Below are 17727 nucleotides of genomic sequence, written 5' to 3'. Positions count from 1 at the left end.
TGGCTCCTGTGTACTTTTCAAAGAGTAATTCATCTAGAAGTTGACCGGCCATGAATTCAACATTGTCAGTGTTTTCCACAAGACGGTGCATCAGCTACAGTTCTTAAAAACATTTGTAGTCATAGTTATTACACAAATATCCATATACAGATATCCATATCTCCTCCCATTTTTACTGTATGACTGTAAACTTGTTGCTGGTATCCTTAAGATTTATATTGACTATTTCCCTATGACTATCATTAAGTGTTTTACCTTATGATTCTTGACTAATGTATCTTTTCTTTTATGTACACCGAGAGCATATGCACCAATTCCTTGTGTGTCCAATCACACTTGGCCAATAAAGAATTCTATTCTATTCTATTCTATTCTATTCTATTCTATTCTATTCTATTCTATTTCAGTCTAGTCTAGTCTAGTCTAGTCTAGTCTGAGCTTAGTACAAAACTGCGTCTAAATTATTGTTCTTTTTTTTTAAGTGTATGCCTTTTCAAGCAAGAAAAGAGGTCAGTGCCAAAATCCCTCAATCCCTTGCCAAAACAATTGTGTTTTGCTTGAGCACAATTTGTGTATCTTACCGTACCCAACATATAATTGTCCAATGTTATCAGTCCCTTATTGCAGTACCCCCCCCAATGTTTGGGGGCCAGGGACCAGTTCCACAGAGGACAGTTTTTCCATGGATCTGGGGGGAGAGGGTATGGTTTTGCACACTGCCTGGATACCATATGTGCACAGATGGGGCTTCAAACACTTGGTCCACCCATCTGTGGACTGCGGTTTGGGGATCCTTGCTTCACTGCTTTGTCTGGACCAGCAAAAAAAAAAAAAAAGTTTGAAGGAAAAAAGACAGATGGAAGAAAACTTTAATATAAATAGCTCAAACTTAAAAATACGTACATTGCCAAAGGAAAAAAAGACACAAATACTGCAGAAAATTTAACATCAGTATAAAGCTATTAAAATTCAATTTTGCAGTGTGGAAGAGTCATTGGTGAGAAGAGAAGCTCTCCTTCACTATTCTTCTGGGGTCTTTTTTCTACTACTAGATAAGAAGAAGACTATTACAGGGCACTACTACTATCCCCCCCACTTAGTTAGCTTTTGTAAAATAAAGGTAAAGGTTCCCCTTGTACATATGTGCTAGTCGTTCCCGACTCTAGGGAGTGGTGCTCATCTCCATTTCAAAGCCTAAGAGCCAGCACTGTCTGAAGATGTCTCCGTGGTCAGCATGACTCAATGCCAAAGGCGCACGGAATGCTGTTACCTTCCCACCAAAGGTGGTCCCTATTTTTCTACTTGCATTTTTTACATGCTTTTGAACTGCTAGGTTGGCAGAAGCTGGGACAAGAAATGGGAGCTCACCCCATTATGCGCCACTAGGGATTCGAACCGCTGCACTGCCGACCTTTCGATCGACAAGCTCAGCGTCTCTTACCCACTAAGCTACCACGTCTCTCTATAGCTTTTGTAGATAGGTACAATAGTTGATAATAGGTACAGATATTGAGAGGCACTTTGATGCCTATTTCCCAAAATACACTTTAACATCAAGCATCCCTATTTATTGCTTTGGTTACTAACACAGTAAAGAAATAGAAATGAAATAAAATTAAATAGGCTTAGTTATAGCCAATTATATAGTTCACCTGTTTTTCCTCAGTCTTTCGGATAACCATATGAAGACAAATGCATTCGCCAGTCATTCTTCTAGCTAGTTCCTTTTTGTGCTTCTAAAAGAATGTCTGGTGCATTTAGCTAATATAAACTTCTCTACACATAGATTTATCCTCATTCTGTACCTGATCTGCTGTATAATTTGCATTTTGCCCCTTAAAATTGTTTTCCATTCTCTGCTATTGTCGTTTTATATATATAAAGGTATTTTATATCTGAAATATTGAAGTTTCGCTTTAGCTACATCGCATTTCTTTGCTAATATATATTAATTACATGTTTTGGATTGATAAGGGTCTTGTTTATAAATTTGTTGTAAAAGGAAATAGTTTCATTGATATCTCTATCTCTTCTCATAACGATATAAATTATCTGACTTCCCCTAGAGGTAATGCGTTTCCAAGAATTCCCAGTCAGATGACAATTTTTTAAAGCAATACTAAATAAATTATCATTTAAGCTACATATATTTACTGAAGTGCTAATATTGGACCAACCCTCTACTAAATATGAATGGCTTGGCACTTCTCACAGCTCCACAATTCCTCTTTACATCTCCTATCTAACACAAAAATGATAGGAAACCATATTGCTTTTAAAGGTTGCATTCCTGTAGAAATAAGATATTGGGAAAGACACACACAGAGAGAGAGAGAGAGAGAGAGAGAGAGAGAGAGAGAGAGAGAGAGAGAGAGACAGGAATGCAACCTTTAAAAGCAATATGGTTTCCTATCATTTTTGTGTTAGATAGGAGGTATCTGCATGGATAGGAGGTTTTCTCTGTCCCCAGTTCAAATCCTGATCCTTTCATGATTAATTGGTATATGATGAGAAAGACCTGTTTGAAACTCTACGGAGCAACTGCCAGCCAGCCTAGATAATATTGGGCTAAATAAATCATTGTGTCAGTTTGAGGCAGTTAGAATGATGTGCTTCTTTAGTGTAATTTCTTACACTAGCACACTGGCAGTTCATAAAAGTGAATACGATGATAAGTGAACCATGAGCCTGGCAGCAATGAGACTCTTTCAACATCAAGTTGCTTGCCAATTGCTTGGAACAGATTCCTAAGCAGGCATGTCCAGTACACCTTTCTGCAGGGTGACAGCACATATTTCTTGATTGACACACCTCCTGGAAAGCAGCTTCTAAAATTAACCTTGAGCTGCTCCCTAGGCTGCCCTTCAGTGAAATCAATTTTTCCAAAGCCTGTTACCTGCAACTTAGTGGAGAGCCACATCTGTTGTTTCTGATGTTCTGAATTGGCTGTGCGTATCTGTGGCTAAAAAGATTCGTGCTTAGAGCCAGGGTAAACATCTGGTTGGTTTATTTTTAGATACATGTAGAATGGGGGGGGGGAGGGAAAAATGCCACCCATAGCAATGCATGCCTGATAAAAATTTAATTATTTTGTTTACAGGGACATTCTGAACCTTTCTAGCACATTAGCATGAAGCTCCTGGAGGTAAACTCAAGAACCATTAATCTTATAGCACAAATGTTTGTTTCTTTTCATATTAATTGGGGTATTACATTTAGTCTTCACAAATTCCTAGTCTTGTTATCCATTAAGGAATGAAGCACAGAATACCAATTTACATTTGTGGCACTGGTCTTTTCCTTATCTGCTTTTGCCCCATACGTCTCTCTCTCTCTCTCTCTCTCTCTCTCTCTCTGTGTGTGTGTGTGTGTGTGTCTTTCCCAATATCTTATTTCTATAGGAATGCAACCTTTAAAAGCAATATGGTTTCCTATCATTTTTGTGTTAGAATATTATTGTTCTTGTTACTGTAAACATATGAGTTGAAGTCCCCACATCTTAAAGTTGCTAAGGTTGACAATGTTTACCATACCATTAATCTCAGATACTACTCAGTCTCAATCAATTTATAAGCTCATCTATCCTTCACTTAAGCTACCGTTCAAAATGAACCTGTGTAAATCTTGAATGATACATTCATATGCAGATCATGTGGCAAAACAAAAAATAAGATTCTGAAACAAGAACAAGAAGCAATGGGTGGAAACTGATCAAGGAAAGAAGCAACTTAGAACTAAGGAGAAATTTCCTGACAGTTAGAACAATTAATCAGTGGAACAACTTGCCTGCAAATGCCCCAACACTGGAAATTTTTAAGAAGATGTTGGATAACCATTTGTCTGAGATGGTGTAGGGTTTCCTGCCTGGGCAGGGGGTTGGACTAGAAGGCCTCCAAGGTCCCTTCCAACTCTGTTGTTGTTATTATTATTATTGTTACTTTTTTCTTTATCATACTGTTCTGCTTCATCATGAAAGCGATAATCATCACAGACTTGAGACAGCATATGGGGAACCTTATAGATTTCTTGATTGCTACCAATGCTTTTCAAGAATCTGAAGATCAGAGTTGACCATTGGATAAAGTAAAGCAACTGCTTTCTAGTGGTGTCACAAATTGGGGCAAAGCATCTTTTCCACTGCCCTCTTGGGTGACTTTCTGGAGCTGCTGCTTCATTGAATCCACAGTAGGTTGTTCTACTACAATGAGTTGCCACTCTGCAAGCCATCCTATAGCCATTGCTCTGAACCTGGCTTGGAAAAGATATATTGTGATGTTCTCACCCTATTTTGTTTTAAGGATCTCCCTAGAGGCTATTCGGTGGTGAGCCAAGTGAGCCCCCCAAGACTTCCCAGAGCAAATACCAGGTATTATGTCCAACAATCACAATCTAACGTATACCAAATATACATAACCTCCCACTTTTAAAAATTTAAAACTTTAGATCCCCTCACAATAAAAATAAAAAGATAGGAAAGAATAATTAAAAAAAAGGAAAAGAAGAGAAGCAATACCAACTTCACATATTAATTCTTCTTACAGTCCAATCTTAAAATTAATCCATCTTCTCAAATTCAATTTTTTTTCCCACTTGTATATTCCTTCAAATTTCATAAGTCCATTTCTCAAATTACTGTCCATCTTCTCAAACTCAAATTTTTATCACTTATATATTTCTTCAATTGCCATAACATTTAATGTCCGTTCTTCTTACAGTCCATTTTAAAAATTAGTCCATCTTCTAAAGTTCAATTTTTTTTCCAGCCACTTGTATATTCCTTCAAATTTCATAAGTCCATTTCTTAATTTACAATCCAGCTTCTCAAATTCAAATTTTCATCACTTATATATTTCTTCAATTGTCATAAGATTTAATATCCAATCTTCCAATACTACTCCATCAATCAAATATCATTTCAAATAAAATCTCTCAAATATAGTATTCATCCACAATATAACAGTAAGCAGTTAAAATCATTACATCCACATTATCTAAATTCATAAATTTCACTTTCCATCCTTCACAATTGAATAATATCATCCCATAGATTTATACCATACGAATAGCAAATAACAAAAATCCTATAATTTATATCCTAAACAAATCAATTCCAAAAATTAACCATAATCATCATATTCACATCTTAAACATTCCTCCCCTCTCCCATTCTATTTTCCATCATTTCCAAACCAATTAACTTAGCATCTAACAACAAAGGATTCCCACTCTTTAAAACATTAATATAAAAATGTCTCGCTTTCATAACTGAATTAAGAAAATACTTTCTGCCTCTAAAATTCACTGACAAACCCATTGGGACTTCCCATCTAAAATATATCTGATGTTTCTTAAACTCATCCACTAAAAAAGCAAATTCTCTTCTCTTTCTTAACATTTTAGGAGGAATTTCCTTCATCATTTTTATATCTTGAAAGAGGCGGTGGTGAGACCCCTCCTTAAGAAGCCCTCTTTGGACCCAGCTATTTTGGGTAATTACCGTCCAGTCTCCAACCTTCGCTTTGTTGCGAAGGTTGTAGAGAGTGCCGTGGCGCGACAGCTGCCCCAACACCTGGATGAAGATGTCTATCTAGACCCGTTCCAGTCCGGCTTCCGACCCGGATACAGCACGGAGACAGCTTTGGTCGCATTGGTGGATGATCTCTGGAGGGCCAGGGACAGGGGATATTCCTCTGCCCTGGTCCTATTAGACCTCTCAGCGGCGTTCGATACCATCGATCATGGTATCCTGCTGCGCCGGTTGGGGGGATTGGGAGTGGGAGGCACTGTATACCGATGGTTCTCCTCCTATCTCTCCGACCGGTCGCAGACGGTGTTGACAGGGGGGCAGAGGTCGACCACGAGGGGCCTCATTTGTGGGGTCCCACAGGGGTCGATTCTCTCGCCCCTGCTGTTCAACATCTACATGAAGCCGTTGGGTGAGATCATCAGTGGTTTCGGGGTGAGATACCAGCAGTACGCTGACGACACCCAGCTGTACTTTTCCACCCCGGACCACCCCAATGAAGTTGTTGAAGTGCTGTCCTGGTGTTTGGAGGCTGTACGGGTCTGGATGGGGAGAAACAGGCTCAAGCTTAATCCCTCCAAGACGGAGTGGCTGTGGATGCCGGCACCCCGATTCAGTCAGCTGCAGCCGCGGCTGGCTGTTGGAGGCGAGTTACTGGCCCCAAAGGATAGGGTGCGCAACTTGGGTGTCCTTCTGGATGATCGGCTGTCGTTTGAAGACCATTTGACGGCCGTCTCCAGGAGGGCCTTCCATCAGGTTCGCCTGGTTCGGCAGTTGCGCCCCTTCCTTGATCGGGATGCCTTATGCACAGTCACTCATGCGCTCGTTACCTCTCGCTTGGATTACTGTAATGCTCTCTACATGGGTTTCTGAAGTGCACTCGAGGCTTCAGTTAGTCCAGAATGCAGCTGCGCGGGTGATAGAGGGAGCTACACGTAGCTCCCATGTAACACCGCTCCTGCGCAGACTGCACTGGCTGCCTGTGGCCTTCCGGGTGCACTTTAAGGTGTTGGTTATGACCTTTAAAGCGCTCCATGGCTTAGGACCTGGGTACTTACGGGACCGCCTGCTGTTACCATATGCCTCCCACCGACCCGTACGCTCCCACAGAGAGGGACTTCTCAGGGTGCCGTCCGCCAAACAATGTCGGCTGGCGGCCCCCAGGGGAAGGGCCTTCTCTGGGGCTCCACACTCTGGAACGAGCTTCCCCCGGGTTTACGCCAAATACCTGACCTTCGGACATTTCGTCGCGAACTCAAGACTCATCTTTTTATCCGCGCGGGGCTGGCTTAAATCGGGATTTTAATGTTAAATTTATTAATTTTAAATGGGGTTTTAGTATGGTAAATTTTAATCACTGGGCTAATTTAAATAAGTTTTTTAAATCGTATTTTAAATCTGTATATTGTATTGTCGGTTTTTTATTATGCCTGTACACCGCCCTGAGTCCTTCAGGAGAAGGGCGGTATAAAAATCAAATAAAATAAATAAAAAATAAATAAAAATAAATCTTGTCCCAATATTTGGAATTTATTTTTATAAAAGGCTTGCAAAATTTCGTACCTAACCTTTTTAGTTGTAAAATAAATAACCACATCCCTCGGTACTCTATTTTGTCTTGCCCACCAAGAATTAACACAATAAATTATTTCAATATTAGTCTCAAAATCTTCCAGCTCCACACCCTTTATCTGAGCAAAGGCTTGCGTAAAAATCTCCTTTAAATTTTCCTTCCTATTTTGTTTCAACCCCCTCATCCTTATAGCATATTCCATTAATCTATATTGTAATATTACTCTTTCTTCATCTGCCCTATCTACCTTTGCCTGTATATCTTCCATCTTATTATCTAAGTTCCAATTGTTTTGATTTTTTTGAGTTTCTTCTATTTTCCTTTGCAACTCTAAATTAGCTTTATTAATTTCTGCAAAATCATCCTCCATCTGAGTACAAGAGCTCAATATTTGCGCAACTGCATCCTTTACCATTTTCATTTCCCTCTTCTGCTCTTCCACCACTTCCTTAAAATCCAACATCTCTTTCTCTATTTCATCAAATTTTTGATCTATTTCTAAAAAATGACTCTCCAAAAACTCCTGTAAAAAATTTCTTAATTCCTTTTAATTTCTTCTTTAATTTTTGAATCTGAGCTGAAGAAATTTCAAAGTTTTTAATGACTTTTGGCACTATTTGCTTAAAAGCCATTTATATATATATATATATATATATATATATATATATATATATATATATATATATATATATATATATATATATATATATATATATATATATAGAGAGAGAGAGAGAGAGAGAGAGAGAGAGAGAGAGAAGGAGAGAGAGAGAGAGAGAGAGAGCTTGATAATGGACCAAGAAGAAGAAAGAAAAAAAATTCAAAAAAAAAATTCAAAAATCTTTTCTTCTAAATCACTATAATCCCAAAAAAGAAGAAAAAATATAAATCATAAGATTCTTGTTTCTTCCATTTAATCATTCCTATATATCTTCTATTTTGACGCTAGCTGTTAGTAAGCATTTCTTTAACTTTCGTTTTCAATATACACATTCCACAAAACTGCCATTTGCTTTCTTCTCTCCTATCTTCGCAGCAAATATATCCTCAGGGGCTTGCAGTCTTCTTACAAACAAATGTTAAAACTCCAGTTTCTGCTCCGTCCATGTTACAGTCCATCATAAATCAACTCCAGCCGTGGAAATTGGACGCTTCGTTTGTCCGCCATAAAGGCAGAAGCCTCACCCAGCCAGGAGCTTATCAGGCTATGGAAGGAGATCTCCCCCGTAAGCCTTTGAAGCTTATCAGGGTGTCTCAACTTTGAACCTGAATGCTCATCTTTCCTTCTTTGCCCGAAGGAAAGAATTCCAAGCTGTCGGACCCAGATTTACGATGTCCTGACAGCTCTTACTGACTAGGGAGTTAGCAGCTAAATCATAGCTGCTCTCCACGAAGCGGAGCCATACCGGAAGTCCTGTTCTTAATATTTTCAATGCAGGCAGATTTTTGAGCATGCCACTTATTTTTGTAATTATTTCTAGAGCATTCTGCTCATCTGGAGATTTTGGAACTGTTGGAACTGTTTGACCATTTTAACCATTGTAACAATTTTCTCTACAATAATAAATTTTAGCATACACTTCATAAATATATATTTAATATTTTAATATATTTAATATTAAAGCCAGAGGAGATAAGCCTGGGCACTCTTTTTTTGTGTGTGTTTATCCCGTACATTTAGTAAGATACTTCAATAGAATGATTTCTTACATTTGTAGCACATTCTTCATATCAGTTCAAAGATACTTATGTAGATCTTCTGTGAATCCTTCTCCTTCCCTAAATGCAATCCAACCGTATAGTGCTATAATCCAGTCTGTGAACTAGGGCAAACAGCTGGCTTGATAGCATAACTTTACATTTAATAGAGCCTATTCCCCCTTCCCTTCCCCCACCCCACTTTTATAACCTTGTAACTTCTTAAATTTAATCCTTTTAATGAGACGAATTGCTTCTTTTTATTTTTTTAGGGGAAATTACAAAGCATTTTACCATGTTTATAAAATTAACTTGCAAAGTTGAGATCCTCTGAAAATCTTTAAGTTTCTCTTTTACTTAACCAAATATTTAGGTCATAATGAATCTGCTTTCTAACACTCCTCACCTCCACACACAAAAACAATATTCCTCTTCAAAAAGGTGTGAAAAGACTGCAATTTCAATGAGCATTAATTTACATCGAAGTGAAGACAGTTTGCTTAATTAAAACATATAGGTCTTAGATGAGTCTTTTATTTACTATTTCAAATTGTCCACAAAGAGTTTTAAAACCATCTACCATGGCTTGTGAGTGAGTGAGAAGAGTGTTTCTCTTAATTCAAGGCATTTATAAGAGGTAATGCTGTTTTTGGAAGAGGAGACATATTATAACAGAAAGATGAACATCTGTGACTGGTTTTAAAAAAAACCTTCCATAACTCAGCACCTTTCAAATATGACTCCTAACACAAATTTGGGAATAATCTCTTGGTCATTATGAAAGTTGTGGCCCAGACAGTAGCAAAAGGCTGTTATGGTTGATATTTTTAAAATGTTTAGAATTGTCACATTTTGTCTATAGTTTAACTAACATAAATATCAAACTGAAAGCAAGCTACATGCAGATCCAAAATTCTAAAGGAGCAAACTGGATTTGAATGGAGATGACTTCAAACAAATGCAAGCATTCACAACCAGTATCCCTTCAGAGATAGGGATGGTATTCTCTTCCCAGGGTTCTGGAAAGCTTTGGAAACCTGGTTTTGGTTTGAGACTGCTCCTTATGATTTGTTTAAATTCTCTGCTTTGTTTTACTGATTTTGTTGCTCATTAGAATAGAATAGAATAGAATAGAATAGAATAGAATAGAATAGAATAGAATAGAATAGAATAGAATAGAATTTTATTGGCCAAGTGTGATTGGACACACAAGGAATTTGTCTTGGTGCATATGCTCTCAGTGTACATAAAAGAAAAGATACGTTCATCAAGGTACAACATTTACAACACAAATGATGGTCAATATATCAATATAAATCATAAGGATTGCCAGCAACAAGTTATAGTCATACAGTCATAAGTGGAAAGAGATTGGTGATGGGAACTTTGAGACGATTAATAGTAGTGCAGATTCAATAAATAGTCTGACAGTGTTGAGGGAATTATTTGTTTAGCAGAGTGATGGTCTTTGGGAAAAAACTGTTCTTGTGTCTAGTTGTTCTGTTGTGCAGTGCTCTATAGCGTCATTTTGAGGGTAGGAGTTGAAACAGTTTATGTCCAGGATGCGAGGGGTCTGTAAATATTTTCACGGCCCTCTTCTTGATTCGTGCAGTATACAGGTCTTCAATGGAAGGCAGGTTGGTAGCAATTATTTTTTCTGCAGTTCTAATTATCCTCTGAAGTCTGTGTTTTTCTTGTTGGGTTGCAGAACCGAACCAGACAGTTATAGAGGTACAAATGACAGACTCAATAATTCCTCTGTAGAACTGAATCAGCAGCTCCTTGGGCAGTTTGAGCTTACTGAGTTGGCGCAGAAAGAACATTCTTTGTTGTCCTTTTTTAATGATGTTTTTGATGTTAGCTGTCCATTTTAGATCTTGCGATATGATAGAACCTAGAAGAATTAGATAGAACCTAGATAGAATTAGATTATTTATTTGATTTTACGTTGTTAGCTTTTTTTTTCTTTTTGTAGTTTGTGTGCCACCCAGAGTCCACTGGGTGTCGTGTCCCACCCCCAACTCCGACGAACGAGTCAAGGAAGTCCGTGACAAACTTGGCAACAAAGCCTCTGCAGCTTGCCAAGTTCCTTCGAGGTTTATCAGGGCAGGCAGGAGTCCAAGTTGTGACTTCAGCAAACTAGATGAGACTTTGCTTGACTTAAGGTTGGAATGCCAAAAGCAGGTCCTTTATATAGGATGTGGGTTGTGGCTCCATGACTCAGCATTTATCCAGGCCTGCCCCACCCTTCCTTCTGCTGGCGTCGCCTCTCAGATCTCCGGAAGCGACGATCCTCCCACTTTGATTGTCTTCAGCTGGATCGGCTGATTGGGAAAGGGAGGGGTCAGAAAAAGTAGGCCCGAGCAGTTCCAATACCTGGCTGGCTTCCTGCTCTGACGGCTGAGCCAAAGGAACACACACTGTATGAGTGAGATTTATTGGGCTACTTCTTTCACTCCTGGAATCGTCTCCGGGCATGGGGCCAGGGCCAGAGGCTGGAGGCATGACAGGCCGTTCATCTTCATTATCAGACTCTAGTCTGATAACAGGCCCGGTTGGAGATGGGAGGGGCCCGGCTGAGGAGAGGAGGGAGGACGAGTCACAACACTGGGTTGAATAAATGCAATAAATGCAAATAAACACAATAAATAAATAAATAAAATTTATTAAATAAACAAATAATAAACCTGTGGTACTTGAACTGTATGTGGTCCCCCAAGAACCACTGTTCAATATTATGTTTAAAGTGACAGAAATGAAAAATCATTAAACACATAAATCCAAAAGTCTGTACTACTTTACCATGGCTGATCCGTGAAAAACAGTAAATTGAATGTGGTTAGTACTTGAATGGGGAATTGCTGAGAAATCCCAAGATCATAGCTTAGACTGGAAAGTAGAAAAACATCACAGCAAAAGACAACAGAAAGTATTTTCATAGTGCTCCATATTGTTCTCAAGAACAACAAAACCAATCTGCACTCTTCAAGGCCATGAAGAAATTGCAGTGGTTTGTCATATAGAGCAGGGGTCTCCAACCTTGTCAACTTTAAGCCTGGCGGACTTCAACTCCCAGAAAGCCCCAGCCAGCAAAGCTGGCTGGGGCATTCTGGGAGTTGAAGTCCTCCAGGCTTAAAGTTGACAAGTTTGGAGACCCCTGATACAGAGTGAGGTTGAGCACCTTCACACCTCAAAGCTAAAGTGACCCAATTTCAGCGATGGCAAAGCGGGATACCATTGACCGGGGGGGGGCGCTGCACATGCGCGCTGAGTCTTGCCACCTGCCTGAAGGAGGAGGAGCGGCTGTTGCTTCTCCGCTCTTCCAGGCAGGCTCGGCTCTCCTCTCGGCTCTTCCAGGCAGCCTCGGCTCTCCTCGGCTCTCCTCTCGGCTCTTCTCTTCCTCTCGGGTGAAGTCAAGCGGCATCTTTCCTCCCTCTCATGCCCCCTTCTCCACCACTCCCCCTTCTCCGCCTCCTTCTCTTGCGTTGCCGCCTCCCATTTTCAGAATGGGAGTGAGAAAAAAAAACAGGACTTTTTGGAATTGCCATGGGACGCGGGACAAATTATTAAAAAGCGGGACTGTCCCGCCAAAAGCAGGAAATCTGGTCACTATATTCAAACCAAATAGCCCACTTCAAAGCGGTCAAAGTGCTGTTCCGATGTCTGGAAGCCGTACGGGTCTGGCTGGGGAGAAACAGGCTCAAGCTCAATCCCTCCAAGACGGAGTGGCTGTGGATGCCGGCATCCCGGTACAGTCAGCTGCAGCCGCGGCTGACTGTTGGGGGCGAGTCACTGGCCCCGATGGAAAGGGTGCGCAACTTGGGCGTCCTCCTGGATGGATGGTTGTCTTTTGAAGATCACTTGACGACCGTCTCCAGCTTTTTATCAGGTTCGCCTGATTCACCAGTTGCGCCCCTTCCTTGACCGGGATGCACTATGCACAGTCACTCATGCTCTGGTCACCTCTCGCTTGGATTACTGCAATGCTCTCTACATAGGGCTCCCCTTGAAGAGCACCCGGAGGCTCCAGTTAGTTCAGAATGCAGCTGCGCGGGTGATAGAGGGAGCCGGCCATGGCTCCCATGTAACACCACTCCTGCACAGACTGCACTGGCTACCTGTGGTCTTTCGGGTGAACTTCAAGGTTTTGGTTACTACCTTCAAAGCGCTCCATGGCTTAGGACTGGGTTACTTACGGGACCGCCTACTGCTACCGATTGCCTCGCACTGACAGAGAGGGACTCCTCAGGGTGCCGTCTGCCAAACAATGTCGGCTGGCGGCCCCCAGGGGAAGGGCCTTCTCTGTGGGGGCTCCCACCCTCTGGAATGAACTTCCCCCAGGACTCTGTCAACTTCCCGACCTTCGGACCTTTCGCCACGAGTTGAAGACCTACCTATTTATTCACGCAGGACTGGCATAGAAATTTTTAGCAGTTTTTAATATTTTGTTTAAATTATTTGGGGTTTTATGGTTTTAAATAGTTTTAATTTGGCCTGATATGTAATAAGATTTTTAATAATTGTTTTTATTATGTATATTATTATTGTTTTTATTTTGGCTGTGAACCGCCCTGAGTCCTTCGGGAAAAGGGCGGTATAAAAATCTAAATAAACTATACTAAACTAAACTAAACTATATTTCTTTTTGTTTGGTTTGCTTGTTTTTGGTGTCCCCATAGCCAGCACTGGCTATAATGTTCAACACTGATGGCATAGTTGTCGTTTTGGATTGGAATATACATGCATACAAAACACAGGGTTGGTCCTAAAAAAAATTAAACCGAATAAAACAAATCTTGTCTGTTTTGCCTCATAATGTCAATCAATGCATTCCTCAGTGTTATGTTTGGGCAACAACGAGGCAGGAGACCAGGGTAGTGACAACAGCTCTTTAATATACAGTGAACCCAGCAACCAGTACTGGGGCAAACCTCTCTTTATATACAGTTCGGCCGGTGGCCTCAACCAATCAGCAACGTGCTAATTCCCGCCAAAACTTTTAAAGATACATTACACTCCTTCCCTCCCAGAAAACACTTTACTCATATTTGCATACATTTAGCATATTATTTCTCTACGTAGTCGCGCAGGTACGCTGGGCGTTTCCTAACTCTCCCGGACCTGCGCAGTTCATTTTCTGGGAGTGAGTCGAGCTGACGGGAGGGACTGCTCGTTCCTCTCAGCTCCTCCTCTAGGCCATCCGGCCTTGGATTACTTGCCGAGTCGTGCCTGCTGTCCTCAGGAAGGACCGGATGGTGTCGCTGGACCTCGTCTGAACCAGATAAGTCCCCCGTTTTTTCTCGGCTTGAGTCAGCTGTGGGTTCAATCAATGAGTAGTCAGGGCCCGTCCCATCTATCTCTGGTCGAGTGTTAATTCTATTTCTTAGCTGATCTATGTGGCGTCTCCACACCCGGCCGTCCTCTATATCCACGAGGTACGACTTGGGGCCCGTGGTGTCTATGATTGTTCCCTTTAGCCAGTCTGGGCCATCACCGTAATTGTGTGCCCATACATAGCTTCCTATGGCCAGTTCTCTTGTTTTGCCTGGTGTTGTTTTGTACCCGTCTGGCGTGTAATTCGGGTTTAAACGGTCTAAAGGGCATCTTAGTTTTTGTCCCATCAGTAGTTCTGCTGGGCTGCGGCCAGTGGCCACACAAGGGGTTCTGTGTTGTACCGTTAGGAATGCATCAATTTGTGATTGCCAATCGCCTGGGCCACTTCTGGACAATGCCTCTTTCGCGCTCCGGACGAAACGTTCAGCAAGGCCGTTCGTCGCAGGGTGGAAAGGTGCCGAGAGGGCATGTCGGATGCCCTCTTCGGCCAAGTACCCCTCAAAACGTGTCGCAGTGAACTGTGGCCCATTGTCTGACACTAGAGTGTCCGGCAACCCGTGCGTTGCGAAAAGGTGCCTTAGTGCTGAAATGACAGCTTCAGCGGTTGTGGATTTCATTAGGATGATCTCCAACCATTTGGAGAATGCATCCACCACTATTAGAAACGTTTGGCCGTGGAAGGGGCCGGCGAAGTCTATATGTATACGGGACCATGGGCCTTGGGGTTTCTCCCACTCCCGGATTGGGGCCGTAGGTGGTAGTGGTCTGGACTCCTGGCACACTTGGCATCTGCCAACCTTGTCGCTAATCTCTTTGTCCATTAGGGGCCACCACACATAGCTCCTAGCTAAACCCTTCATTCTCACGATCCCAGGGTGACCTTCGTGCAGAAGTTCCAGAACTTTTCCCCTCAGTTTCTCTGGAACAACCACCCTATCCCCCCAGAGCAGGCAACCCCCTTGCACTGATAATTCCCCGCTTTTCTTAACAAATTCTTTGAAACGCTCGCCCGGCGCAGCGGGCCACCCTCTTTGAACCCAACCAATTACAGTTCTCAAAGTAATGTCCCGGTATGAAGCCCGAGCCACCTCCTTAGACGTGACTGGGCCAGAGTCCAGAGAGTCAATCAACAGTATGGGTGTCCCCAGAGTGGGGTCCTCGATCGCCCCTGGCAGTGGGCATCTGCTTAATGCGTCCGCATGCCCCAACTCCTTTCCTGGCCGATGCCGCAGTTTATAGGAGTAGGCAGCTAGAAAGATAGTCCATCGGGTCAATCGGGGCGAGAGTGCCACGGGTGTTGGCCGGTCGCCAGCCAGCAACCCTAATAGTGGTCTGTGGTCTGTAATAATTTCAAAGTCTCGACCAAAAACGTATTCGTGAAATTTTTTCACTCCTGAAACTATGGCTAGGGCTTCCCTATCCAACTGACTATAGTTCCTCTCTGCCGAGGACATCGTTCTGGAGTAGAAGGCTATTGGGGCTTCTGTGCCATTCGGGAGTCTATGGCTGAGCACAGCCCCCACCCCATAGGGGGATGCGTCGCAAACTAACACCACTGGCATTGTGCTATTGTACTGGATCAGTAAACTATCGTTCGATAGTAGGTTTTTTACTGCCTCGAATGCTCTAGCTTCTGCCTTTCCCCAAGACCAAACAGCATTCTTTCCCAGTAACTTATGTAGTGGCTCAGCCACAGTTGCCTTATTTTTTAAAAAGACCGCGTAAAAGTTCAATAGACCCAGAAATGCCTGTAGCTCTGTTTTGTTTCTGGGGGCTGGGGCCTTTTTTATTGCCTTGATTTTGCTCTCTGTGGGGTGAATTCCTTCCTTGTCTATTCGGTAGCCCAAGAAATCTACGGATTCTACCCCTATTTGGCATTTGTTCATTTTAGCTTTTAGACCGGCTGACCGGAAAATGCCCAAAACTTTTCTCAAACGCTCCCCTAGTTCTTCCAAATTCTCGGCGGATACCAACACATCATCAAAATATGGTACCACCCCCGGGAGCCCTTGCAGAAGTCGCTCCATTAAGTTTTGAAAAAGGCCAGGTGCCACACTTACCCCAAACTGTAATCTGGTACATTTAAAGGCACCTCTGTGTGTTACAATTGTCTGGGCTTCGGCTGTGTTGGCATCTACGGGCAGCTGTTGATAGACTTGGGCCAAATCTAATTTGGCAAAAATGTGCCCTTGCCCCAGCGAGTGCAGCAAGTGCTGTACCACTGGACCCGGGTAAGCGCTTTTTTGCAAGGCTTTGTTTAAGGTCGCCTTGTAGTCAGCGCAAATTCGAACTGACCCATCTGGTTTTACTGGGGTGACGATTGGCGTCTCCCATTTCGCATGGTCGACTGGTACTAGTATCCCTTGACTGACTAGTTTGTCTATTTCCCGGTCAATCTTGGGCTTAAGGGCGAAAGGAACCCTCCTCGCTTTTAACCGTATGGGGGCTACCTGAGGATCTAAGTTGAAAGAAATAGGGGTCCCCTTGTACTTGCCCAGGCAGTCTTTGAAAACATCTTCAAATTCTTCCATGAGGGCGTCCTTTAGGTTAAAGTCGTTTCTGTGGATGCCAGTCACTCCCATGCCCAATGCTCGAAACCAGTCTAGTCCCAACAAGCTTGGCAGGGTCCCCTCGACTATTGTGATGGGCAGGTTTTTCTTGTGTGGTCCGTACTCGACGTGGACGGATGTTGTCCCTCGAACAGGGATGCGATTCCCTTGGTAGTCTTGAACTTTAAGCCGCTGTGTTCGCAGTTTGCGCTTGGCGATGTTCGGCAAGGCTTTCGCAAAAGTGTCCCAGGACATGATTGTGATCGCTGACCCTGTGTCCACCTCCAGTCGGCACGGCACTCCTTCGATCTTCGGTTTTGTGAAGATTTTCTTCTCTACACGGGTCACTGCACGACCCACTATCACGGTCGTTCGATTTGACTTCGCACCCTTTTTGTTTTGACCAATCACGGGTCGCCTTTCCGATCCCGCGCTCTGATTGGTTGGTTTGAATTTTCGGCGGGAAGGTTGGGGTGCTCGACAGACTTGAGCCAGGTGCCCCTTCTTCTCGCACCGCCGACATGTAGCGTCCTTGAACTTGCATTGTTGATGCTGGTGTTGCCCTCCGCAACTTCCGCAGTCATCCCGGTCTTCTTTTCTCGGTCTCCCGGTGTGGAAAACTCCTTCCTCATCCTCGCCGTCTGATTCGGTCTGGATTTCTTCGTTGTGGACCGGAGTTGATTTCGCGCTCGCCATTGGTGTGAGCGGCTTTTGTAGGGTTTCCGCTGCTTGGGTGGACATCTCATGAGCTCTGGCTTCGTCCAGAGCGTTTGCTAGCGTTAGGTTGCTCTTGGATAGCAGCCGCCTCCATAACGAATGTCCCTGACCCCACGGATGAGTTGCTCCAACAGTTCCTCATCCAAATCTCGGTACCCACAATATTTAGAGGCTTTCCTTAGGGCGGCCATGTATTCGCTGATGGACTCGCCCTCTTGCTGTCTGCGCTCTCCAAATTCAAAACGTTGCACGTATTTGGATGGTGTTGGCGCGAAATGGTTCTTCAATAGGTTCTGCAGAGTTTGCCACGATACCGATTGTACCGGCGTTGG

This window comes from Ahaetulla prasina, chromosome 1 (assembly GCF_028640845.1).
Source record: "Ahaetulla prasina isolate Xishuangbanna chromosome 1, ASM2864084v1, whole genome shotgun sequence".
In the NCBI taxonomy this organism is placed as follows: Eukaryota; Metazoa; Chordata; class Lepidosauria; order Squamata; family Colubridae; genus Ahaetulla; species Ahaetulla prasina.
Note: the sequence above shows the minus strand (reverse complement) of the source record.